The 26,815-nt window shown below is 40.3% G+C and overlaps 1 protein-coding gene across 1 annotated transcript in view; it reads right to left on the bottom strand.

Annotated features, from left to right (window-relative positions):
• Positions 1 to 26,815, bottom strand: part of GALNTL6 (polypeptide N-acetylgalactosaminyltransferase like 6) — a 1,130,868-nt gene that overhangs the window by 33,384 nt on the left and 1,070,669 nt on the right. The window lies entirely within an intron of this gene.

Genomic DNA, 26,815 nt, shown 5'->3' with positions numbered 1-26,815 from the left:
GTTCTTTAGTCCTGATCACCTGTTAATCTTGCTGTTGGAAGCAGACATCCAAGATCTCTGTCTGGCAACTTGGGTGTCACCTTAGACACCTCATATCTTGCCTCCACTCCCAATTAGCTGAACCCCTACTCCTTTCCTCTCCTTTCCAGTCTCCCAGACCTTTAACATCTCCTCGTGAGCTTTAAAAAAATGTAGTAAAATATACATAATATGAAGTTTGCCATTTCCACCATTTTTAAGTATAAAATTCAATAGCATTAGTACATTCAGAATTCTGTGTAACTGTCACCACTGTGTCTAAGACTGCTTTCATCCCCCAAAATAGCAACTCTGTAATCATTAAGCAATAACTCCTCCACTTCCCCCACCTCTGGTAGCCTCTCTTCTACTGTCTCTTTGAATTTGCCTATCTTATTTTATTTTTTTAAGATTTATTTATTATTTTAGAGAGAGAGAGAGTTGGGGAGAGGGGCGGAAGGAGAGGGAGAGAGAGAATCTCAAGCAGACTCCCTGTTGAGCGTGGAGCCCTACATGGGGCTCGATCTCACAACCCTGAGATCATTACCGGAGCTGAAATCAAGAGTCATATGCTTAACTGACTGAGCCCCCCAGGTGGTGCTGAATTTGCCTATTTTAGATACCTCAGATAAGCGGAACCACACCATGTTCGTCCTTTTGTGTCATGCGTGCTTATTTCACTTGGCATAATGTTTTCAAGGTTCATCCATATTATAGCATACGTTAGAACTTTGTTTCTTTTTAAGGCTGAATGATATTGCATTGCATGTAATACACACATTAATATACACATATATCACATTTTGCTTATCTCTTCATCCATTGATAGACGCTGGGTTTGTTTCCAAGTTTTGGCTATCGTAAAAAATGATTCTGTGACCATTGGCATACAAATGTCTGTTGGCTTACTTGTTTTCAGTTCTTTTGGGTATATGCCTAGGAGTGGAATTGACTGAGTCATATGGTAATTCTATGTGTATCTTTTTGAGAAACCACCGTACTGTTTTCCATAGCAGTACATTCCTACCAGCAATGTACAATGGTTCCAATTTCTTCATCTCCTTTCCAATGCTTATTGTTTTCTGGTTTTGATAAATTACCATTCTAGTGGGTGCGAAGTGGTATCTCATTATAGTTTTGATTGCATTTCCCTAATGACTAATGATATGGAATGTCTTTTCATGGGTTTATCTGGTATTTGTATGTTTTCTATGGAGAAATGTCTATTTAAGTCCTCTACCTTTTTTGAATTGGGGTTTTTTTGTTTTTGTTTTTTGTTGTTGTTGTTGTTGAATTGTTGGAGTTTTAGAGATCATTCTGGACATTAATCTCATCAGATATATGGTTTGCAAATGTTTTCTCCTATTTTGTGGAGTCGTCTTTCCCTCTGTTGATAGTGTCTTTTGGTGCACAAATGTTTTTATTTTTAATCAAATTCAATTTATCTATTTTTATTTTTGTTGCCTCTTTTAGGTGTCATATTTAGGAAACCATTGCCAAATCCAATGCCATGAAGATTTCCCCCGATGTTTAATTTTAAGAATTTTGTACCCTTGTGTTTAGGTCTGATCCACTTGGAGTTAAAATTTGCATATAAGATACAGTTCCACCTCATTCTTTTGCATGTGGATTTATTAGCTTGCTAGGGCTGCCCTAACCAACTGCCATCAACGAGGTGGCTTAAACAACATAATTTATTGTATCAAAGTTCTAGAGGCTAGAATTCCGAGCTCAAGGTGGTGGCAGGGTTGATTCATGCTGAGGGCTGTGAGACAGAATATGTCCAGGTCTCTCTTCTAGCTTCTAGTTTGTGGCAATTTTGACAATGTCATCTTGTAGATGCATCGCCCTGGTTTCTGCCTTCATGTTTACATGGCGTTCTCCTTTTATGCACGTCTGTGGCCAAGTTTTCTATTTTTATAAGGACACCAGTCATACTGGATTAGAGGCCTACTCCAGCCCAGTGTGACCTCATCTGAACTAATTACAACTGCAACAACCCTCTTTCCAAATAAGGTTACATTCTGAGGTACTTGGGATTAGGACTTCAATATATGAGTTTTGGGGAACATGACCCACTAACATTGGGTATCCAGTCCTCCCAGAACAATTTGTCCCTTCCCCATTGAGTGATCTTGGTGCTCTTGTCAAAAAAAAAAAATTGACCACATAAGTGAGGGTTTATTTTTGGATTCTCTGTTTTATTCCGTTGGTTGATGTATCTGTCCTTTGCCATTACTACACTCCCCCTCACCCAGCTCTATCGAGATATTATTGGTATATTAATATATGTTATATAACATTGATATATGTTATTAATTTTATAACATTGATATATGTTATTACTATATCAATATATGTTATTAATATATCATATGTGAACTGATTACTATAATAAATTTAGGTAACACCTCTATCCCCTCACGTAATTACCTTTTTTTGGGGGGGAGCTGATAACATTTAAGACTTACTCTCTTAACACCTTTCAAGACATAATACAGTATTGTTAATTATAGCCGCTACACTGTACATTAGAGCCCTAGAACTTCCTCATCCAGCTGCAGGTTTGTGCCTTTTGATCAACATTTCCTCTTTCTCCTACAGCCCAGCCCTGGCAGCCATCATTCTAGTCTCTGTTTTTATGAGTTAAGTTTTTTTAGATTCCACACAAAAGTGAGAGCATACAGCATTTGTCTTTCTCTGTCTGACTTATTTCACTTAGCATAACGCCCTCAGGGGCCATCCGTGTTATCGCAAAAGGCAGGATTTTTCATTTTTATGACTGAATAATAATCCATTCCGTATATATATACCGTATTTTCTTTATCCTTTCATCCATCAGTGGGGATTTAGGTTGTTTCTGTGTCTTGGCTAATGTGAATAACGCTGCAATGAACATGGGATGCAGAAACTTATTTGAGATAGTGACTTCATTTCCTTTGGATATATACCCAGAAGTAGGATTGCTGGATCATATGAATATCACACTTTTTTGATGACTGTAGCTTTGTGTTAAGTTTTGAAATCAGGAAGTGTGGGTCCTTCAACTTTGTTCTTTTTCAATATTGTATTGCCTCTTCAAGTTTCTTTCAGATTCCATATGAATTTTAGGATGGGTTTTTCTGTTGTCGCAAAAAAATGCCATTGAAGTTTTGATAGAGATCACAATGAGTCCGTAAATTTCTTTGAGTAGTATTGATATAGTATTTTTGCATAGTATTAACAATATTGATTTCTAATCCATGAATACAGGATGTCTTTCCATTTATCTCAATGTTTTAAAATTTTCTTCAACAATGTTTTATAGTTTTCAATGTACAAATCTTTTCCCTCATTAGTTAAATTGACTCTTACATTAATTTTTTTAGAGAGAAATATAATGTATGTAAGAGCACAGATTATGGAATGACACTGCCCAAGTTTAGATTTTGATCTTCACATTTACTAGCTGTGTGATTTTAGCCAAGTTATTTAACTTACTTTTTTCTTAGTTTCCTTATCTGTAAATTGAAAGTAATAACAACACTTACCTGGTAAATCTGATGTGTGGATTAAATGAGATTATACACTTACGTTAGTATCTGGCCCATATTAAGTGTTCAGTAAACATTAGCTTTATAGTATTAGCAGTAGTAGCAGTATCGGGATGCAATGCACAGTGAGACTGGGGAGGCAGAATTATGAAGGGCCTTGAACATCAAAACAAGGAATGTAGACCTTGTTCTGTTGGCAAACAGAATTATTTGATTTTGAGAAGAAAAACTTGCTTTAGTTTTAAACTAAAAACTAGTTAGTGGGAAAGACAGGTGGAGAGTTATGTAGTTGTAAACATGGGCACTAGTTCTAGTTGATGAGAATCTGTAGTATTAGTGATAGTGATAGAATATATGTATGTGTTTAAAAAAGAGAGATGGATTCCACACACATTGTTCAGATAGCATTTACCGGTCTCAACAACTGCACATGGAAAATGAAGAAACATGCCGAGTTTGAGGTGTCTTGCGGCATCCATACATAGACATCCAGAAATCTTGAGTTTAGAAGAGAGGTCAGGGTAAGAAGTACAGATCTAGAAATTATCTACTGTGCCAGATATTAATATATGGCCTCTCAACTCCAAATCCATCCCTCTTTGTCTTGCTTTGTGATACACAAGGTGGACCCTGTGGACATTTTTCCTTGCCAGCAGCACTGTTTTAGGCTTTACTCCTAGCGGGTGCTGGGGAGACACTAAAGGCAGAGCAGGAAGAAGCCTCAGTCCTTCCATTGTGTGTGTGCTGGTTTTCCACGTTGTAGTCAGTAAATTGGTGTGTAGAGTGAGAGGGAAGAAAGTAGCCCTAACCGAGTGGCCCTCAGAGATTAGTAGTGGCTACTGCCTGCAAGTCTCTTCACCACCACCAGCCAAAAGGTATCAGATGAAACTTGAACCTCCACCTTGGTGGGGGAAGAAGGGTAGGGCTCTTCCAAGTTTCTATGTTCCTGCGTTGCTCACATCCTCTCAGCCCTGAAGGTCATTACAGCTTATGAAGTTGCTGCTTCTGTATGCTTTAGAGTTCATTTTACCCCTTTTGCTAGTTTGCAATTTTCTTTATATTAAAATTTCCTTGTTGAAATTACTGGTATGATTTCTGGCTCCTGACTGGACCCTGACTGACGCAGCAACATATGAGTAATAACTGAAGTCATACAAGGATATGATAGCAGATAAGCAGAGCATATGAAGAAGACTGAGGATGGAATTCTGGGGAATATTTTCTTTGGGAAGAGGGCAAAGAAAGAGTAGTGAGGAAAAAGAAAGGGAAAGTAAAAGAAGGACTAGAAGGGAGACAGCAGGAAGAGTTTCAAGAAGTGGGTGGGAGAGTCAATAGCGTCAAATCCCTTAGAGTGGTCAAGTAGGAGGAGGACTGGAAGAGGCTGTTGGAGTCAGCAGTTAGGAAGTCGCTGGTGGCCCTTTCCAAGGACAATTTCTGTGGTGTGGTAACTGGAGGCAGGAGACAGATTGCCTGGTAGGCTGAGGAAAATTGGGAGGTGAAAGTCCAAGTCAACAAATGGAAGCTCCTCCTGCTTTTTTTAAGAGGGGGGGGGAGAGGGGGAGGGGCAATGGGAGAGGGAGAGAAAGAGTCCTAACTAAGCAGGCTCCACGCTACTTGGGTGGGACTCCATCTGAGGACCCTGAGATCATGACCTGATCTGAAGTCAAGAGACAGACGCTCAACCAACTGAGACACCCAGGTGCCCCTGGAAGCATCTCTTTCAAGAAGCTTGACAGTGAGGGGAAAGGTAGATATAGGGAAAAAATAGAATTAAAAAAACAACATTTTGGGAATGGGGTGACTTGAGAATAGAATTCCATATAAACCCTGCCTTAATTCATTTGACACTCAAAAAAATTTTTTGAAGTGTTTTTAGAAATTAGAAACATAAATATATAAATAGAATACACTAGAAGTGCTTTCAGTGTAGGACCTTTTCCTTTTTCAGGTTTTGTCTCACGGCCATCACGCCATTTTTGTTTGAACAGACCCATTCCATCTCTAATTGCTCCATGCTCGGGGCATACACTGACTGCTGGCAGAGACCAACTACTGCCTTTCCTTGAAATTAGGCCCACAGAGGTTTTCTTCAGAGCTTATGTACATTTCCTCTTCTGAATTTACCATAAATGTAATTGCTTTGGCATCTCTCTCTTGCCCTGGGACTTACTAGAACCACTCATTTCAGAAGCCTGGCTTCTATTGTGCAAGAAAAAGCTGAGCTTGTGGCAGAAATATCACCACAGGGCCTTCAGATTTGTGCACGTTCTTCTCTAAATCGTCTTTTTCTAAAACGATGTCTCGCTGCTAGAAGCATTGTGAGTCTCGTTTGTGAAACCCATCCAGCATCAGAATAGAACTTTTAGGCTAAGTGTTATTTGCCAAAAACAATCTGATTTTCACAAACAGATACAGAGGAAGATTTGTATAAATACGCCACTTTTTATTGGGCTTAAGATAAGCAACACTTCCCTAATAAAAGGAAAAAAATTACAGCACCTATTTCACACTCAACGGAGTGCTTTCACAACCACTATTTTGCTTTTTAATCTGTACCACCACCATGCTGTGTGTTCATACACATTTGCAGCTGAGGCTCTGAGCTAAGTGGTCTAAGATCACAAAACCCATAGATGGAGGGCAGGATTTGTACCCATGTCTCTCATTTCTAAACCCATGACTTTTATCCTATATTGTGGCAGTGGTTATAATTAATTCACTGGAATAGTGCAATTTTGGGTGTTAAATCCATGGCAAATGCTTTCCTGAGCTCAAAGGAATATATGAAGATCAAAGAAGGTTCTGAATCCTTGGGTTTAGAAAAGAAGTGATCCTTGTCCAAAATTGGGTTGGAGTCTAGCTAGATCTAGATGGAGGGTCTGATCTAGATAGAGAGGTGAAACAGGGTTAGAAATAAAAACAATCAGGAAGCTTTGGTAAAGCCCTTGGCCAAGCCAATGGTTGAAGAAGTGACAATCAAGTCACTGAGGTCCACGACTGAAGAGAAATAGGTGGTTCCCCATAGTGATTGGACTCCAGGGAGGCTGTGGTGGGATGAGAGAAGGAACCATGGGAAATCAGGACAAGAACTAGTTTCCTGACCTTTGCATGAGACTTGAGATTTTGAATCTAGAATTCCAGAATTCTAGATCGAAAAATTCATTTCCCAAAAAGTCAGAAAGTGGCAGAACAGTGAAGACTTTATTCTGACCTATATGGTTGACTAGAAAATACCTTCTTTTGGGTCCAACAGACAGTTACATCCTTTGTTAAGTGGAGAATATGGAACAATTTTATTCTTTTGAACCCACAAATATGTAAGTTTAAAGGCTTAGAAACTATGAATTTTCTTAGTCTGGATTTCTTTCCTTAAGTTCTGATGTTGGAATTTCATAAAGTCGAGGAAAGAAATATTTTAGCATGTATCCTCTCCTGGGTACACTGTTGGCATTGAGACATTCTCTGTTGAGGGAATGACCAATAACTGGTTTGGCTGAACAAATATTTTTGAAAGCTCGGGTGGTAATTATTCATGTTTTGGTATGAATTATACACACATGAGTAATGAAATAAAAAAACATATTGCATGTCGGAAACATGAAAGAAGACATTTTTAAAAAGTTGTAAGGAGGGGCTCCTGGAGGCTCAGTTGGTTAATCTTCTGCCTTTGGCCCAGGTCATGATCCCGGGGTCCGAGGATCGAGCCCTGCATCAGGCTCCCTGCTCAGCAGTGGAGCCTGCTTCTTCCTCTCCCTCTGCCCCTGCTCATGTGCTCTCTTTCTCTTTCTCTCATTCTCTCTCAAATCAATCAATCAATCAATCAATCAATCTTTAAAAAAGAGTTGTAAGGAGTAATTTAGGAGATGAACAGATTTTCTTGAGTCCTCCTTTTCTCCCTACAATTTATAAGACGCAGGTGAGTAAATTAAAGGAGGACAATAGGAGGGAAAATAAGATCCAAAGGAAAATCTTATAGTGAGAGTTTGAGATTTTATCTACAGGAAAACTTGTCAAAGGGATATCTGAAAATCAGGAAAGGCATTTTAAGTCTGGAGTTAATAGGAGCTTTCCTGTGTTCTGTGGAGGGAAGAGCTGTTCCCACACTGCTAATAACACTAATTGCACCTGCGTTAAGAGGTTTACGAGCAGGAAATACTGCTTTGGAGGCAAATGCAAACCACAGGAGGAGCTGGCTTGGGGGCTGTGAAGGTGGCTTGGCCCCATTGCAGCCCCAGATTGTGAGAAGAAATCCCAGAATGGACTGCAGCCAGAAAGGGTTAGTCCTCATAGCTGCTCTACCGTCACTCAGAAAATGACATGGAGCCATCTCAGACTGAGCCTCATTGGGCTGGGCAAGCACCTCATCTTTTGATTAACGTCTTGACATTTAATGTTCCTTGCATTTTTTTTTTTTCTGGAGTGCTATTTTATGAATACAAACACTTCTCCCAGTGGATCTTAGATTCACCTATGAATTGCCAATAAATCTAAGATTTGCTCCAGTTCCAGTATAATCATGAAAAGCCACTTTCAGTGTTATCCCCAAAGCCAAGGGCATTAAAAATAAAGCAACTTCTTAGTACTTGAAAAACGACTCACACAACACAGTGTCTAGATAAAATAACTCTTCCTTTAAATTCAGGTCAGGTTGTTGAAATGTGGACAGGTTTAAAAGCTTGTCTAATATAGAGATGTTAAGCTCTTGTGTAAAATTTAGAACCGTTAGTTAATGAAGATCTGCAATCAAAATTATGGGTTGATTCTGAGAAGGACGTGACCCTTTGACCCTGGACAGGATTGCAGCAAAATCCCTGAGACTCACGATAATCTATGGGCTTTTAAAGTTCTCTGGAGAAGTAGATTCTCTTGAACTCATTCTTGAGTTTAATAGCCATCCCTCTAAGGCAGGTCAGCAAATTGTCCTTATTTTCAAGTAAGATAACTCAGGGTCTGAGTTTTCTATTGTAAATTTCATCACTGTTAAACACAGTCAGCATATTAAAAGAGGTGACTTGGGTCTTTAAGGGAAAAAAAGGTGGAAAAGTCAAATTACATTTGGGATACTGAACTATAATGTAATATTTATAAAATATTTCATGGTATAATTACTTCCCTGCAATGTTTCTCTGTGGACCTTCTATTATGAAGCCATATCCTTTCCATTTTATAGAATACAACTGAGTAGTCGTAAAAATATTTCCACTCTCTTTCTTACCTCCGGCAGCAAAATCAAACAAATGGGGAACCAAAATAATGAGATTTGAAGGCCTAGCCTTAAATTTCTGAGTCATACTGATGAGCATTCCATCACTGTGTCTTGTAGTAAGAGAAATTCATGCAAAGCTATTTAATAAAGACGACTGATTAATATTTCCTATAAAAAAGCAAATGTACTCCCTTTAAACCCGTGACAGCAGATATTCCGCCCTGGGGCATCATCTTGTGTAACAGGTAGTGTAATGATCTCAAGTGCTTGGATCCTCCAGCCAGCTTTCTGAACAATAACCGTACATCTGCTTAACCATCTAAGCATTTTGCATAATGTGCCTCCTCTCAAATTAACCATCAATGCAGTTGATCAGATTCAATGGGTGGATAGTTCTGAGAATGAACAGGCTGAGGTTTGATAAGATTGTGATATGAATGGTGGGTATTCAAAGCCAAGAGTTAGCCTTTCCCTGGGAGAGAGCGAGACTCTATTTCTCCCCGAAAATAGAGCAGAACAAAAACCACAACAAAACAATGCAGAGCAAAGCAACCGAGTTCTCAGAGAAACCCAACATCAGTCTAGCTCCAGTCTAGTGAGTGTGGCTACATGAATAACCTAAACAGCCAGTCCAGGCAATTTCAAGCAAAACTCAGGGAAGCCCCATCTCATGTCAGGGGCCTTTGGGAGGCCAGCCTGCAGTGTTACCCCAAGTCCATGGCGCTCTCTTGGGGAGAGGCTATGCCTCCATAGTTTCTGTAAGCCCAGCACCTGGCATAGGTTTTGGTGTATAATGTATTAGTCAGCTAGGGCTGCTGTAGCAATATCATAGACTGGGAGGCTTCAACAACAGAAATTTATTTCTCAGCTCTAGAGGCTGGAAGTCCAAGATCAAGGTGCTGGCAGAGAAGGTTTCTTCTGAGGCTTCTCAGGCTTGAAGGCTTGAAGATGGCTGCCTCCTTGCTATGTCCTCATGTGGTCTTTTCTCTATGTGTTGGCACTCTTGGTGTCTCTTGTTCTTATAAGATCGCAGTCCTACTGGGTTAGAGCCCCATGCTTATGACCTCACTTAAACTTGATTACCTCCTCTATGTCCAAACATAGTTATATTGCTGAAGAGTTAGGGCTTCAACATATGAATTTTGGGGGGCACAATTCAGTCCTTAACATATAGTACTTACTCAATAACCTCCTTTTAAATAAAGAAGACAGTTAAGTACTTCTCTTGCTAGTTTCTCTGCTGATGAATACGAAGGGTCACAATGACAGCTATTTATTCTTCTTGCAATTGATCTAAGAGGTTCTCAAAGAGGCTTCTCCAAAGATTGTATTTTTTGGATGATTTGGAAGGAATTTATTGCTACAAGCTTTTGGTGGATATGTTTCATAGCCATTTTCTGTACTACACACACGCTAGGCCTAGTGAGGAGATTGCTAGAATCTCAAAGCCACTTGCTTGCATTCATTTCTCAAATCCTTACCAACATCCTGACTCATCTCTTTTTATTCCTGGAATTAGGTCGTGGGCAAAGCTCCAGCAGTGACTTCTTTGAGCCACAGGCGGTCCTCCAGCTGAATTTTGAGCCACAGGCGGTCCTCCAGCTGAAAGTGGTACTTGCCTCGGTTATATTTTGAGTCCTGTTTTAATCTTTTCATTCAAGGCTGTCAGTGTCATTTTATGTAAGTGATACTAAACTTTTTGGAGTCACAGTCTTTCCTTGAGAAACTGATGAAAGCTATGCACTTTCCAGAAAAATGTACATATATACAGACACAAAGTTCGACATACAAAATATCCTTGCTTTCTACATCTGGTGGCCTGTAAAGTCTGTTTCACATGTTTATCACATATATAGATTTCTTTCCACCTCCCACAAAGAGACACATGACAGCTTAGAACTTGCTTTTTGGAGTGCATGTGAGATACTTTCCCTGTACCCATGAACATTAGTAGGCAAGAGAATGGCTGTAGTTTTTGCTTTTAAAACACACACACACACACACACACACACACACACGCACGCACACGCACACACACAACTGAGAGATAACTCATGCACAAAACAATTATTCTCAACCATTGTCTTGTGTGATTGAGGTATGTGTTGCCTCCTCATTCATATGTAATGCAAATCAAGGTTTCAAGGACTGTAAAGAATAATAGCTAACCTTTCACTGAGAGCTTGCTGTGTTAGACCCTATGCAATGTGCTTTCTATAGATTATTTCATTTGATCATCACAACAACTCGATGAGGTAGGTATTATTATTACTTCTATTTTGCAATGAGGAAACCAAAAGATATGAGTTTCCTGCAGCTGCCGTAACAAGGGACCACCTGGTAACTTAAAACAATAGAAATGCAGTCTCTCCCAGTTGTGGAGGCCGGAAGTCCAAAATCAAGCTCTTGGCTGGCCTGTGCTCCTTCCAGAGGCTCTAGGGGAGATTTTGTTCTTGCTTTTTCCAGCTTCTGGTAGAGGCTGGCATTCCTTGGCTTGTGGCTACTCACTCTAATGTCTGCTGCTGTCGTCAAATGGCCTTCTCCTCTATGTGTTGCTTTTCTTGTGTCTGTTATAAGGAGCCTTGTCATTGGATTTAGGGTCCACCTAGATAGTTCAGGATGATCTCGTCTTAAGATCCTTAACTTAATTTCACTGCAAAGACTTTTTCCAAATAAGATCACATTCATAGGCTCTGGGAATTAAAATGTGGGCATACCTTTTTTTGTGGGCCATCACTCAACCTTCTACACAAAGAGTGGATACGTTACAATAAGTCAGTGGTAGACCTAGGATTCCAACTCTTATGTTAGGGCTTCAAGAAAGCCCCACACTTACTAACTGTAAACTTCAATGTCTCTTCTCGGCTTCCTCTCAGTCAGAGTTGCGGTGATACCATGTGCTGACTGGCTACAGGCTGAGAGGTCAGGGCTCAGTTTGCTAGCAGTTTCAGTTCTAGTTGAACTACGAAGCTGACTTACATAAAGAAACAGAGGTGAGGCCAAGACAATAGAGCCAAATATCACATCAGGAGCAGAGTGTTGACCTCAAATTTCCTTCCCTGCATTCTGGGGTAAGATACCCCATGAAGACCATGACATGGGAACAGAAGAAAGAGGGCTCAGGGGAGCCTGAGAAGCCTACTAAGCTGTGGCTGGGACCTGCCTGGGTAGAAGGGCAGTGCTCTTGTGGAAATATTTGCCTAAAATATTATGTATGCTGGAAGAAATTAAAAAAGACATAAATAAATGGAAAAATATCCCATGTTCAAAGATTGGAAAACAATATTGTTAAGATATCAATATTAACTAATGTGACCTACAGATTCTGCAATTCCTATCAACATCTCAATGATATATTTTCAAAAGTAAAAAAAAAAGTCAATCCTTAAACTAATATGAAATCTCAAAAGGCCTCAAATAGTCAACACAATCTTGAAAAAGAAGACCAAAGTTGGAAGACTTACACTTCCTAATTTCAAAACGGACTATAACGCTACAGTAAACACAACAGTTGGTATTGGGGTAAAGACAGACATATAGACTGGTGGACTAGAATGAAGAGCCCAGGAAAAAACACCACCATATATGGTGAAAAGAGTCCTTACAAAGGCTCAAGATCATTCAGTGGGGGAAAAGAGTCTTCAACAAATGGTTTTGGGAAAACTGGATATCCACACGCAAAAAAATGAAGTTAGACCCTTACCTTAACCATTTGAAAAACTAACTCACAATAGATCAGAGACCTCAATGTAAAAGCTGAAACTATACAAGTCTTAGAAGAAAACATAGAAAAACTTCTCAGCTTTGGATTTTGCAATGATTCTTGGATATGACACCAAAAGCGAAGGTAATAAAAGAAAAAAATAGATAAATTAGACCTCATTAAAATTAAAAACTTCTGTGTATCAGAAGACACTATTAACAGAATATAAAGATGCATAATGGGAGAAAATATTTGCAAATCCTGCATCTCGTAAGGGGTTAATACACAGAATACATAAAGAATTCCTAAAAGTCAACAACAAAAACCAAACAATCCAATTCAAAAATGGGTCAAGGACCTGCATAGACATATCTCCAAAGAAGATACGCAAATGACCCATAGTACACGGAATGATGTTCACCCTCACTGATTGTTAGGGAAATGAAAACCAAAACCACATTGAGATATGCCTTCACACCCATTAGAATTATAAACAAAACAGAGTCAAACCAGAAAACGGCATCTTGATAAAGGTGTGGAATAAATTAGCACATTTGTGTATTGCTGGTGGGAATATGAAATGGTGCAACTGCTATAGAAAACAGTAGAGTGGCTCCTCAAAAAATTACCACGTAGAATTACCATATGCTCTAACAATTCCACTTTTGGGTATATACACAAAATAACTGACAGCAAAGACTTGAATAGATATTTGTACACCCATGTTCATAGCAATATTATACACAATAGCCAACATGTGGAAACAGCGCAAATGTCCATTAACAGATGAAAGGATAAATAAAATGTGATATATACACACAGTGGAATTTTATTCAGACTTAAAAAGGGATGAAAATCTAACACGTGCAACCACCTAGATGAACCTTGAGGACATTAGGCTAAGTGAAATAAGACAGCTCTTAAAGGACAAACACTGTACGAGTCCACTTCTACGAGGCACCTAAAACAGTCAAATCCATAGAGACAGAAGGTAGAATAGAGGCCACTAGGGGCTGTGGGGAGGGGGAGATGGGGAGTTGCTTAATGCGTACTGAGTTTCAGTTGGGATAATGAAAAAGTTCTGAAGATGGATGGTGGTGATGGTTACACAACGATGTGAATGTACTGATGCCACCAAGTTGTACCTTTAAAAATGGTTAAAAAGGTAAATATATATTTTACTATAATAAAAAAAAATGCAGTGCTTATTTGATGATGATTGGAGCAGTTTTCTGTAAATCCATAAAAGAGAAGAAGCCGAGTTGTGGGAGAGTGGCAGGCATATAAGGCAGGACCTAATTTCTTGCTTTGGGGTGGATGTTAGAAGACACTTGGGCTCAATAGGCCTCTGAGTAAATACAATTTTCTCAATGTATTTGAGAATTATTGTATCTTACACCAATGAGGTATTTGGCACCCATTTTATGCATAAGGGAAAAGTTACAAAAATACATATAGAGAGAATTTTTTAATATTATTTATTATATATGTAATTATCTATTCTTCTGTGATGGTGACTAATTGTTTTAGGAGAGAGAACTGTCTGGAAATTCCCCCAAAGGACTGGGATTATTTCCCATTACAGGGAAGACATTAAGACCAGTTGTAGATATTTGCAAGCGGTAAGCATTTTTATTTTTATTTTGCCCTCTCTAATCCTGCCTTATCTGAGATTAACTCCCTTCCAACCCATACTATCGTCTTTAGAAATTAACCAAGATGGTCTTCGTAACCTGCAGCTCAAATAGTCAAGCTAAGCTTTCCAGCTGTGTCGCCAGTGTTCTGTAACCAAGCAGGGCAGCTCAAAGGATTTTTAAAATGAGAGAGAATATTCTAATAAACTGGAAGAGGCAAAGTCTGCTTTTAAATTACTACGCAATTCTATAATTCATTTGGAGAGGTAGAGAGAGATAGAAGAAAGAAAAGAGTACTTGAAAGATAGGGTCCCTTTGCCTTCCTCTGCTTAGTATAACGACCAGACTGTAGGCAACATAAGTAAGAACCTTAACTCTTCACCAGCCCCCCTCCCAAACTGCTCACTCAGAACGTCATGATTGAGTATGACACTACCGAAACGAAATTCTTTTTCCAGATTCAATTTCCTTGTTTTATTTAATTTTTATCTTCTATCCAAAGAATTCTCTGGAAAATCAAATCTCTTAGAGAAGGCAAGAACAATTTTCTTCGGGAAAGAATATTTGTTCACTTTCACTTTGTTGTGAAAGGGAATGAAATGTAGTTTCTCTTTTCTTTTTTTAAGATTTTATTCATTTATTTATTTGACAGAGAGAGAGACAGCCAGCGAGAGAGGGAACACAAGCAGGGGGAGTGGGAGAGGAAGTAGCAAGCTCCTAGTGGAGGAGCCTGATGTGGGACACGATCCCAGAACGCTGGGATCATGCCCTGAGCCGAAGGCAGACGCTCAATGACTGAGCCACCCAGGTGTCCCAGTTTCTCTTTTCAATATGGAGTACTTTATTTACTTTTTAAAGATTTATTTATTTACTTTAGAGAGAGGGAGAAAACGCTCACGCGAGCTGGGGTAGGGGCATAAGGGGAGGGAGAGAGAATCCTCAGACTCTGAGCTGAGAAAGGAGTCCCATGCGGGGCTTGATCCCAGGACCCTGCAATCGTGACCTGAGCTGAAAACAAGAGTCGGTTGCTTAAGCGACTGAGCCATGCAGGAGACCCTCAATATGGAATACTTCAAATTTTAATTATCAATAACTATAGCGGATGCAGAATTATATCTTTGGGTAATTCTGACTTGATCTGGCTTTGAGATGTCCAGAGCCTGTTAACAACAACAGCAAAAACTCCAGTTACTGTTATCCATTGATTTAAATCAAGTTATTGCTAGTACTCCTACCACCACTCTTAGGAGTAACCCCCCGGCAGTACGAACAGGTGCCTTCTGTTGATTACTTGCTATGTGCCAGACATTGAGGTAAGAGCTTGACATGAATCATGACAGTGAATCCTCATCAAACTCTAGAATGTGGGGACAATCACTCTCATTTTACTAAGGAAACAGAGTTTAAAAACTTCCCTAATTCTCTCATATCCAGTACATATTGGAGCTGGGGTTTGAACAGGGGTGTCTGGGAATTCAGAAGCACTTAGGATGTGCGCTAACCTATAAGGGACTGAGAACAACCATCCTTTCCGATTTGGCCTGGTGCTCGCCTCAACATTGCCCATCGCGCCTTTCGCGCAGCAGAGTGAGCTCAGCTTGAGTCTATGGATTTTAGTACTTTATTCATTATCTCACATTTTAATTTGGGTCTTGTGGAATGTGGCATTTTACACGCTCCCTTTTATGCACTTCTAGCAGCTAGCCTATTAACGTAAGGGGATGGACTGTGGATTTGCTCTTTTTGGGAGATGCACGGGCCAGTCCCTGGGAGTATGGAAGGACACCGTGGCCTGCCGTGTTGTGGTTGTGGAGACAAGGTCTCATCATCAGAAGTCATTGTGCCATTGAAGAAGCTTTCAAGAACTCTAGGATTTCGCAGGTATGTTGTGAGTGAGATGTCTCTCCTTCGATGTTATGAAAGCAGCTTGCTCTCCTAGCTTGCTGGTCCCTAAGCCACATGGGAACAAAAGCTATGTCTCATGTGCTCACCATTCATCCATTGTGACAAGTACAGTGCCCGGCCCATTAATATTTGCTGAATGAGAAAAGGGAAATAAGAATGAACACTTGACATTGGATGACAGCTATGTAAGGTCATCTGAAGGGGACAGAATGGGCAGCAAAACTCTACAATGTCCCACTCAATGGAGCAGCACAAAAAAAAAAAAAGAAAGAAAGAAAGATGTGTTGATTAAAAGGGGCTGTCAGCAATGGAAGGACAGAAAAAGGTGACTAAGAAATGAGTGTGGGACATGACATCCAAGTGTTGCCCAGAGTAACCACCTATGTATGGGAAAAATTTCCGGTGTCAATGGTGGGGGTGTCCTTAGGAGAGAGCTGAAGTTGGGAGTTTGTAGCCAACAGACTTTGAGGGTTATTCTTTCTGGCAAACCGAGCCCACTGGCATCCCTGACACCATTAACATTCTCTCTGTCTATGTTGTGATTACATGTTCATCAAACAAATTTCCGACTCCTACGTCGTCTGCTTACATGGAGAGAATGTGCTGACAATATGATTGTAAATTTTTCTCTTCCCCGGACAGTGATTTATCGTGCAGAATCACGAGAGAGATTCCCGGTGAACACTGGGCACACGCGTAGCATTCTGAGGCCCCAAAGTACTGGTGTTATTCACACGTGGATTTCTGAGCTTTGTGACGGTGGTAGTTTTCATGGACAATTAATGGTGGACATCCTGGTGTTCTTCTCAGCCCCTGTGCATTTTAGCTGGGGAGAGTCAGTCTCTGGGGATCCGATCACCGTGAGCAACGAGAAAGAGTCAGTTTCTGGATCTTCGAAGAGGAGTGTCAGTTTCATTCACCCAGCCCTTTCCTCAGGCTGGTGCCCCTTACACCTTGCCTCACAGACCAGGCTGACAATGAGGGAATGTGTGTCTGCGAGGTCAGCAATCTTGGGTTGAAGTACATTTTCTTGAAGTATTCTCTTTGTTTAAAAAAAAATGTTGTATTTTGTGCATTCTATTCTGTAACATACCCATTTCATTTCATTGTTATCTTCCTATTAACCTTTAAGTAAAATCAATGCTCTTGGGAAGATAGGCAGGAGCTTTCCGTGGCTCCGATGGCCCTGGGCTCAGGCTGAGCGCTCTCTCAGGGAACGCGTTGTCCATTTGAGAAGCCCGGCCTTAGACACCTGCTTAACATTTCCAGTTTGGTAGCTTCTGCATCTTAGGATTTTTTAGTTCTCTCATCTTCGGCTATTTTACTTCCTTTAAATAGGATTATTTCTTTATGCCCGAAATTGAACCGACTTTTTGACCCAGATTGCTACGTAGCAATTTCGGTCGTGGTAACTAACATCTCCTGTGACCATGGTTTAATGGTGTCTCTTTTCCATTCTCTTTTTAAAAAGATACCAGTGTTGGTCTCTATTGCCATCCAGTTAAATGAATAATTGGACTATATGTTTCATGTACATTTGGAGGATTAAATCAATTACAGTAAGCATTCTGAAAACACAAACTACTCTGTAAATTTTACTAATCATAGTATGACTTCAACAATTCATTTTATTTGGCTGGTGAGAAAGAAGAAAGCTCTCTAGACAATTAATAACCAGAGCTCTAACCTTTAGAAATGAACGAGAGAAAGGAGAGGGAAAGAGATGGGGGGAGAGAGAGGAATTCTGGCAGACAAAAAAGGTGTCATCTGCTCATATTTTATACAGCATTTTGTCTCATGTTATTCCACACTGGTTCTCAGATACAGCCAATAAATATTCTAAGTATAAAATTTGAGTAAAATATTACATTATTGAGGCATTATGCCACTCAAACACGATAGGATACGATGATGTGTTTCAATATAATGATTTTAGCTCTAGGGTACAAGTAAAATAAACATGCTGATGTCTAGCTATGCCTACAAGTCATCGCCAAAATGCATGCTCCTGCTTTCTCTTTCCCTATTGTTATTATGTTCCCACACACCTTCCAAAGCAATGCATTCGAAAATACTCTGTATTATGAAGACGTCTACGCACCGGATCTTTGAAAACCACCAGCATTTGGCATGCTTGTTCATCTATTCACTTCCCAACTGACTTCTTTTTTTGCGGGATAATTTTAAAGAAAATCCCACACATCCTGTCATTTCACCCCTAAGTGATTTTCCTAATTCTATTTTTCTGTTTAAATTTATTATCTGTAGGAAAAAACTGAGCCACTAAGGTTCTTTGGACACCCCGAAATATATATTATACCAGAAACACATGAAAGATACTTAATTATTGTCCTTTAAAATGTCAATTTTCAAAGTAATGACTTGGTGTCCTAGCAACTGCCAATGGTGACTAGTGGTTCTTCTTTTGTTTCTGCTCTCTTCTCTCCAGCTTTTCAGCCATCCTCACGGGGGCACCTGGCTGGCTCAGACGGTTAAGCATCCGACTCTTGATTTCGGCTCAAGTCCTGATCTCAAGGTTGAAAGATCGAGTTTTGCACTGGGCTTTGTGCTGGGCATAGAGCCTGCTAGAGAGTCTCTCTGCACCCCCCTCCACTCACTCTCTCTTTCAAAAAAAAAAAAAAATAAAGCATCATTATCAATTTATAGCTTTTTAAATATTTAGTATAATTTGACTAATTGGGTAATTTTTTTTTGATGTTCATATTGTTCCATCTATAAGAAATGGAACCTCTTCTAGCTAACTCCTCTGGCCCATTGATGTGACCATATCCGCTTTTGATAGCTTCCTTACTCCCCTTGCTTTCTGGAGCAAGAAATATCCCTGCACATTTTTCTACATTTCCTGCCCCACAACTGGACTCAACCATTTCTTCAAGTATCCTTACTTCCATTTAGTGGAGAATGTTATACAGAGACCACAGTGAGAGCTAGATGCGCTCCCTGAGATGGGATTTGAATTGTCTCTAGCTAGGCCTTTTCAGTGGATAGAGCTAGAAAACTTGTATTTGTAGAAAGGGGAAAAAAGTCATGAATTCACATTGACATTTCCAATTCAAATTTAAGATCATAGCATGTTTATTTTCTTGATTTTTATATTCAGATCTCTTCTTATGTTTGGATCTCTGCTGCAAACCTTATGTATATTTGGGGGTTCCTGGGTGGCTCAGTAGGTTAACAGGCTGACTCTTGGTTTTGGCTCAGGTCATGATCTCTGGGTCCTGGGATCGAGCCCCACGATGGGCTCCATGCTCAGTGGGGAGTCTGGCTGAGATTCTCTCTCTCCCTCTCCCTCTACCTCTCCCCCTCTCGCACTCTCTCTATCTCTAAAATAAATAAATTGTAAAAAAAAAAAAAAACCCTTGGTTTTTTTTATATAACATTAACATACTTTTAAATTTGTGTACTTGAAAAGAAGGTAAATTAAAAAATGTTTCAGAGTTAAACAGATTTACAGATTTATATCATTAATTACATGGTTTAAATTATATAGATCCTTATTAATTTTGGCCCACCTATTATGGGAGTTAAGCGGTCCTATTATTGGTGTGTTTCTGTTTCTTCTTTCATTTCCAGAAGTTTCTACCTTATCAAAGTTGTTTTTCTATAGATCGTAGTCTCTGGTATTATATCTTTTTTGGCCTCTTTCAACTTTTTAGCTTTTCTCCCCCCTGTCCTACCTCATTTCATATTAAAATTTCAACTTCTGCTCCCTTATTACTTGACCTTGTCTGGTATTTCTACTGTGTTCTTTAATCTTTAATCATTCTGTATCATTTTGGTTTAGGTATGTCTCAGCGGACAGATTTGTTTTAATGGTCAATATAGATATTTTTCTTTTAGTATATTTCTTTATACTAATTATATGTTTGTGACAGCTCTGACATACTGATTTATTATGTATTTACTGTACCTACATAATCACTATGTGATCCATTTTCTTTTCTCTTTGTAATCTTTGGTATTTAATATGGTCTGTATTTTTTGTTCTACTATTTACACTAATATTATATATAATATCTGATGATTCCTTTTTTTAAAGATAATGCTTAATTTTTTTTTAAACAATACTGGTTGGTTATAATCTTTTCCCTTTTTCTTCCCTCTTCTTCAGTGTATAAACATAGGTGATATTCTTTTAACTCTAGTTAATGTCTTTGGGACAATCAGTGAACTCATTCTGCTTCCACTTACTTTCCCTATTTGTTAGTTGTATTATTTCTGCGTTGTCAGAACATATAAAATTTGCACATTCTTCTATCTTTATAGCTAGTCTCTACCAGACCTTAGGCCAACCTTCTCTTGACATCTCTTGGGTTTCTTTCTTTCTTCAGCACTTTTTTTTTTTTTTTTGAGAGAGAGAGAGTGTGTGCATGTGAGTGGTGGGGGGGGGGGGTGGGGGCGAGCAGAGGGAGAGGGAGAGAGAGACCCAGAGATCATGACCTGAGCCAAAAGCAGGAGTTGGTCACTTAACCAACTGAGCCACCCAGGAGCCCTTGCTTTTCTGATGCTCATTCTCTAGTATGTTTCTCAGAAAGTCTCTTGGGAAAAATAATCCATGAGTTCTTCACTGCTCATAACTGTTTTTTGATGGCTTCCATACTTGAGGCATAGTTTGTTTGGATATAAAATCCTTGGCTCTGGGGCACCTGGGCAGCTCAGTGGGTTAAGCATCTGCCTTTGGCTCAGGTCATGATCTCAGGGTCCTGGGATCGAGCCCCGTGGGAGCTTCACGTTCAGCGGGGAGTCTGCTTCTCCCTCTCCCTCAGCCCACCCCCACCCACTCATGCTTGCTCTCTCTACCTCTCAAATAAATAAATAAAATCTTAAAAGAAAAATTTTGGCTCATAGTTTATTTTCCGGAGCATCTTTTCAATGTTGTCCATTGTTTTCTGGTAGAAAATGTTTGTGCTTCGAAGTTTTACTTAGTTTTTTTTTTGCTTGGGTGCATAAAATTACTTTTTTTTTTTTTAATTTAAAAAAATATGTTTCGGTGTTGAGGCTTCTCATTGACTTTCTCAAATATAGCTCTTTTAATATGTAGGTTCAAATATTTTATTTTATGAAGAGCTTCTTGAGTTACGGTTTTATGTATTTGATGTCTTTCGCTCTGGGGGGAGCTTTCTTTTTCACGAATTCATGTTAAATCTCCTTTGCATCTTTGTTGTTCCAGGTCTTTGGTAGAGTCCTTTCGTTTCTTTTCTCTCCTTCCACTTTGTTAATTTCATTCTTCGCTCTTCCAGCCTCAGTTTTTCTTACTGTGCTTTCCATGGGCTCTACTTGCTGCTCTGTTCCTCCCAACTTAGCCTTCATTTCTGAAATCCTTTTTCTTTTCTTCTCTTTTTTTTTTTTTTCATTCCTGAGTTTTCAACTCTCTTTTCCCATCATGATGCCTCCTATCCTTCTGGCCGTATCCTTTCTGAGCTGTTCTAATTCTGATGTGCATGGTTCCTTCAAGCTTTGATTGTTTTTAGGATACTTTTAGCTCATTTTGAAATCTTATGTTGCATTTTTCCTCGTCTTTGTGGCCACATTTGTAGTATGTTTTCATTCTCTGTTGGAACTTTATTGGGTTCCCTTTTATCTTTATCCTTGTCGAATATCTCTGTATGGGGTTTTATTGTAATCTACTTTTATTTTCTATCTATAAATAAACTCGTTTTCTTGGGCTGGTAGAGGAAAATTCCTCCGTAGGGCTCTTTTCTCTTTGTTACTGTGATGTATTACACGCTACAGCCTCTTTGTCTCTCAGAGCTAAGTCAGATTTACAACAGCTTCCTGCCTCTGACTCTGTGTTGTCTAGAGTTCCGAGGGTCTTTCCTTGCAAAGCAGTCTTGTCCCCTTTAAATGTGTTTGTTGTTCAGTGCTTTCTGAGATCTACCTCAGACACTTCCTTCTCTCCTGTTAGAAGCTTTTGTCTCCCCGACATCCGCTGTGTTTCATTTTGGATTCGACCATCAGCAGGTTTTATCTTTTGTCTTTTTCTTTTCTTTTTTTTCCCATGAGGGCAGGTGTGGGCACCAGAGAGGAAAAGAATGAATCTCCGTGTTTCCAAAAAAGAGTATTCTGGAGTGTTTCTGAGATAGGGGTGGGCTTCAGCACAGTTGACGTTCCCATGGCCCCTTTCTGGTTGGTTTCCTATCGTCTTTTTATGCTTGTCCTCAGCTTGAAGCCTGTGAGAATGTCTTTGAATTTTACTGGTAATTTGCAGAGTTGGTTGCTTTAGTTCCTGTTCTGTAAAAGATCGTCTTTTTCTGGGAGTGAATATTTGTTGATTTCTAATTTACAGCTTCTAGAACTGTCAGTACTGCCTTTTCTCTCTATTACGGACTCCACGCCTCTGCCCATCCCACACAAGCCCTGCTGCTGTCTGGTACTTAGGTTACACTAACCCATATTCTGGGGCTCCTTGTTACCAGTTTTATGTAAAGTGATAGCCATGTCGTGAGTTTTTTCTTCGCCGTCCTAAATGTTCTGTCTGGTTTTTGTGATTAAATAAAACCATGCTGCTTCTGTGTGTTTAGCATTGGAAATCTCAGTATATCTTAAAGCAAGAATATTGTAGAAAGTTTAGCTTTTTATTTCTGGCTTCACACCTTATGGTTTTTTTATTTCCAATAGAATGGGCGTATTTGAATGTTAGGATCTGGAGCAAAACTGTTTCCTGCAAACTTGTAGGCAATTCTGGCAAAAAAAAAAAAAAAAAAAAAAAAGCATAGGCAAAGAGCCTGGATAGTTGTAATTAGCTCTGGATGACTTGGGTCTAAAGCAAGACTGGAAAAAAATGATTTATCCTTCCCCTTTTAGGGATCAAGCTAGAAAGTTAAGCTCCTTCTGAAATTATCTTTTTCCGTTAGTTTCTCTTCCTAACGGGCCTAAAGAATAGGCCGTCTTATCCAGAAATTGATCAACGAATAGGCACCATGGGCCACAGAGGCTCAACAGAAAAAGTTACACACATCACTGCAAAAAGGGAAAGGTCTAAGGCGAGAGGTGGTTTAGCCAAATATTACGGGGTTGTTGATTTGACAAAGACAGATTTTGGAAATCTAAACTGGTCAAAGTCAATTCCTGAATCTCAAAATTAATAGGACAAAAGATAACTCAAGTAGATCAAAAAACGTAAAGAGATAATTATGAGAAAATAAAACATGGAGAAAATACTTAACCAAGGAGGCAGGGTGGAAAGCATAGGAGCAGGTATCTTCCAATCACCCAAACCAAGACAGGTTGCTCACAAAATCTAAGACTGACTGATGCCATTTAGGCTGCTAAAAATATGAAAATATTTCTGTTGTGAATGTGCACCTTTAAGCAGTGCGCTCACTGTATTTCTCAGGGTTTGGGACAGGGCCAAGACAACACCAACCACTAACAGTACATTGTCAGGGCACTTGGGGGAATATTGGCTCTTGTTCCTAACTACTGCTCATCTGCAAATGAATAAAACCAAATTCCAAGCTCCAGAATGCGTTCTGGCATCAGTCTGGGTCACTGGGAATTGACCTCCAGTATTTTCTCACTTTTATGCCAAGACCCCAAGAATCTTCCCCATTTTTTGCGCTGCTTACTCTTGCTCGCCACTGGCCTGTGGACGGTCACTGGATTTTTCAGGCAAGCTGAGGGCTGTTGCTACTGCAGAGACCACTCTTAGCTCCAAGCCAGCTGTGCACTTAGTTAAAGAACAGACAGAATGGAGATCTGCCTTTGTGCATGACTGGAAAGATGATACGAATTTTTTTCTTGTTATGCCAATTCCTGAGGCCTGGATTGGAAATCCTGCTATGATAACTGAGTGATCCTCGAATTCTATTAATATTATGTCATTCCTGGAATTAGGAAGGTACCAATTGTCACTGGAAATTAAACACTAAGACGAATTAATGATTAGGCTAACATACGCTTAAGTTTCATTTACTCCTGTCATGCGAGCCCCAAAAGGCATATGTTTAAGTGTGTAAAACATGTCAAAATGAATACATATATTTTAAGGAAGAACAAAATAAATAGAAAGAAAAGAACGTTTTGCTTGGTATATTTAAATAAGAGAAGAAAAAAAATCTGTTAGCCAACCTGGGCCAAATTGCCACTGCTGGGACATTAAGATGTCCCATTTTTTCCCCTTCAAAGATTGTATTTATTTATTTGTCAGGGAGAGAGAAAGAGTGTGCACAAGGAAGGGGAGCAGCAGGCAGAGAGAGAAGTAGGCGCCCCGCTGAGCAAGGAGCCCAATGCAGGACTCGATCCCACGACCCTGCGATCATGACCTGAGCCGAAGGCAGATGCTTCACCGACTGAGCCACCCAGCCTTCCCACTAAGATGTCCAATTTACTCAGCTGGCAACATGGAACTAAAAATCAATTTCATCATAAGACGCTTTAAGTTTGCCTTGGACTGTCTCAACTGTCGAGAACTCAGAAAACACACAGTAAAATCTGAAAGGATAATGCGATTCTTTATGTGTTCTTACATTTTTCTCAACCTCGTTGTTGAGCTCCAGAGAGATGAATTAGCGTGGTGTACTGGCATTGCCTCTGCCTGGGAAAATAAATGACAGATCAAGTCAACTCGAATACACTCAGAGAATGACAAATCATCTCTGAACGACTGCTTCATTTAATGATCTGGTTTAGACAGATAGCGGCTGAATGGCAGGGCCGGTCCCCGCATAGTTGCCACGGGAATGGCAGGACAATCTCTCTTTGCAGCTTTCTCAGTTGCAAGACTGGGTTGCCGGGGGAGGCGGGGAAACTGGCCACAGCTGTCCCAAGGGGATGCAAGACAGCCTCCCTCACTGCGCCGCAAGGGCTGGCTTTGACCTCGGCATTATTCATCGGCCGCATTTACACAGAACTGGTTTGAAAGAGACACCCTCACGTCCTCAGATGGTCTTTCCGATAACACACCGCCTAGGGCCAAACTTCCTTTCATGGAAGCTGATCGCGAGAGCTCTGAAAAGCCTGTGCACCGTGAGAACAGAAGAAAGAGGAGGCAACAACCGTAAAGAAGTCAAGTGCCGCCAAAGCAAGGGAGGAGCCCTGGAATGATCGAGGGCGCTGGTCTGTGTGAAGGTTCCACAATTCCCAGAGACATTAATCTTGAAGAAGGAATTTAAATAGCAGCCGAAGGAGTTCGGCACTGAGATGAATTTAAAATAAAGATTTAAAAAAAAAGTTTTGCACAACTGCAAGAAGACAGACGGATGAGCCAAGATTGGCACATTGAGGACAGAAAGCAGACACGTCTCGAAGACTCTCCGTCGCAGGGTGGGAAAGGCACGTTTGTCAATTTTGCATCTTTTATTCCCTCTTCCACACGATGTTTGGGATTCAGCGGAACTCTTGTTTCTGGACTCTAAAGCAATACTATAAATGTCTTCAGCAAATTCATGAATTCTAAGGAGGGGAAAGGGTAAGAAGGAGAAAAATAATAGGAAATTCTGCTTTCATTTAGTATCTTGACACAAAAAAAGGCACTCCATATGTGCCTGGTTTAAGAATAGTTTTCCACTTTAAACTCGCTCTTACCCCATCCAACACAGGAGCGTGGAAAAGCACAGGCTTCTATCTGAATTGCACAAAGGGATGTTCGACTTAGTACCCGGCTCAAAACCCGTTTCTTTTCCCTGGACTCCATGGCCACCCACTGCTCCACCCATTCCACCCACTCCCAAGGATGAGCCCCAGTCCCCACCACCCGCAGGATGGAGGGACTTCTCTGGAGAGCACTTCTCTGTCAGATGTGACTTTAATCTCTTCTTGCCTTTAGGTAGGAAGCTGGCAGGGAGAGTTTGGAAATTGCCAGAACGGAGGATTTTCACTTTTGGATTTTTCCCTTCTTCTCCTGAGGGTATCAGAAGAGCATATGGAATATCTCGCTTCACTGTCATGTGCACCAGAGACCTGAGAGTCCTTCACAACCGATTACCTGAGATTCTGACCTCAGACTCTTCTGGGCCAAGCTTTCCAAAGTGATGGATGATGTATGGCCAACAAGGGAGGGACAGAGACTCTTCCCCCCTGTGGTGGAGCAGAGTAAGAGCTCGGTGTGTTCTGTGCAGGCGCCTGGGCAGAGCAGTGAGTGGCAAGGGGAGCAAGAGGGAGCTAAAATCCTGCATTCATTCATCATTCATTCATTCAATGAATATTTATCGCACACATACTATATGCCAAACACTTTTTTTTTAGCCACTGAAGAGTAGTAGTAATTCCACAAATCAACAAAATCTCTGTGTCATGAATCTTTCTTTCTAGTGTGGGAAATAGACGAGAAACATGAGAAATATACGCAGTATATAACTTGTAATACAGCGATGGAAGCTGAGAAGAAAAATGAAGCAGGGAAGGGGGGTTGGGAGCGTATAATTACGAGTGTGCATGTGTGTGCGGGTTGTTGCACACCATGGGACGATCAGTGACGGCTTTACTGAGAAGATAACTTTTTGAGGAGGGGCCAGAAGAAAGTGAGACGAGGAGGCATAGGATTCCCGGGGCTGGAGGATTCAAAGTAGAAGGAACAAGTACAAAAGCTCTGGGGTGGGATCGTGGTTGGCCTGTTGGAGGAGTGGTGATGAGGCCAGTGTGCCTAGAGAAGAGGGGGCGAATAGTAAGAGAGAAGGTTGGAGGGGTTGCAGCAAGGGTCAGATCATTCAAGGCATAGATAAGGACTTTGATTTTTACCCCAAGAGAGATAGTAGCCATTGAAAGATGCTGAATGGAGAAGTGGCCCGATCTCCCATTTTTAGTGGACTCTGTTGAGAATAAGCTGAAGGGAGGGAGGCCAGAAGCAGAGAGATGA

This window comes from Ursus arctos, unplaced genomic scaffold (genome assembly GCF_023065955.2).
Source record: "Ursus arctos isolate Adak ecotype North America unplaced genomic scaffold, UrsArc2.0 scaffold_11, whole genome shotgun sequence".
Classification (NCBI taxonomy): domain Eukaryota; kingdom Metazoa; phylum Chordata; class Mammalia; order Carnivora; family Ursidae; genus Ursus; species Ursus arctos.
The sequence above is the reverse complement of the archived record's forward strand: the minus strand, read 5'-3'. Positions and strand labels throughout refer to the sequence as shown.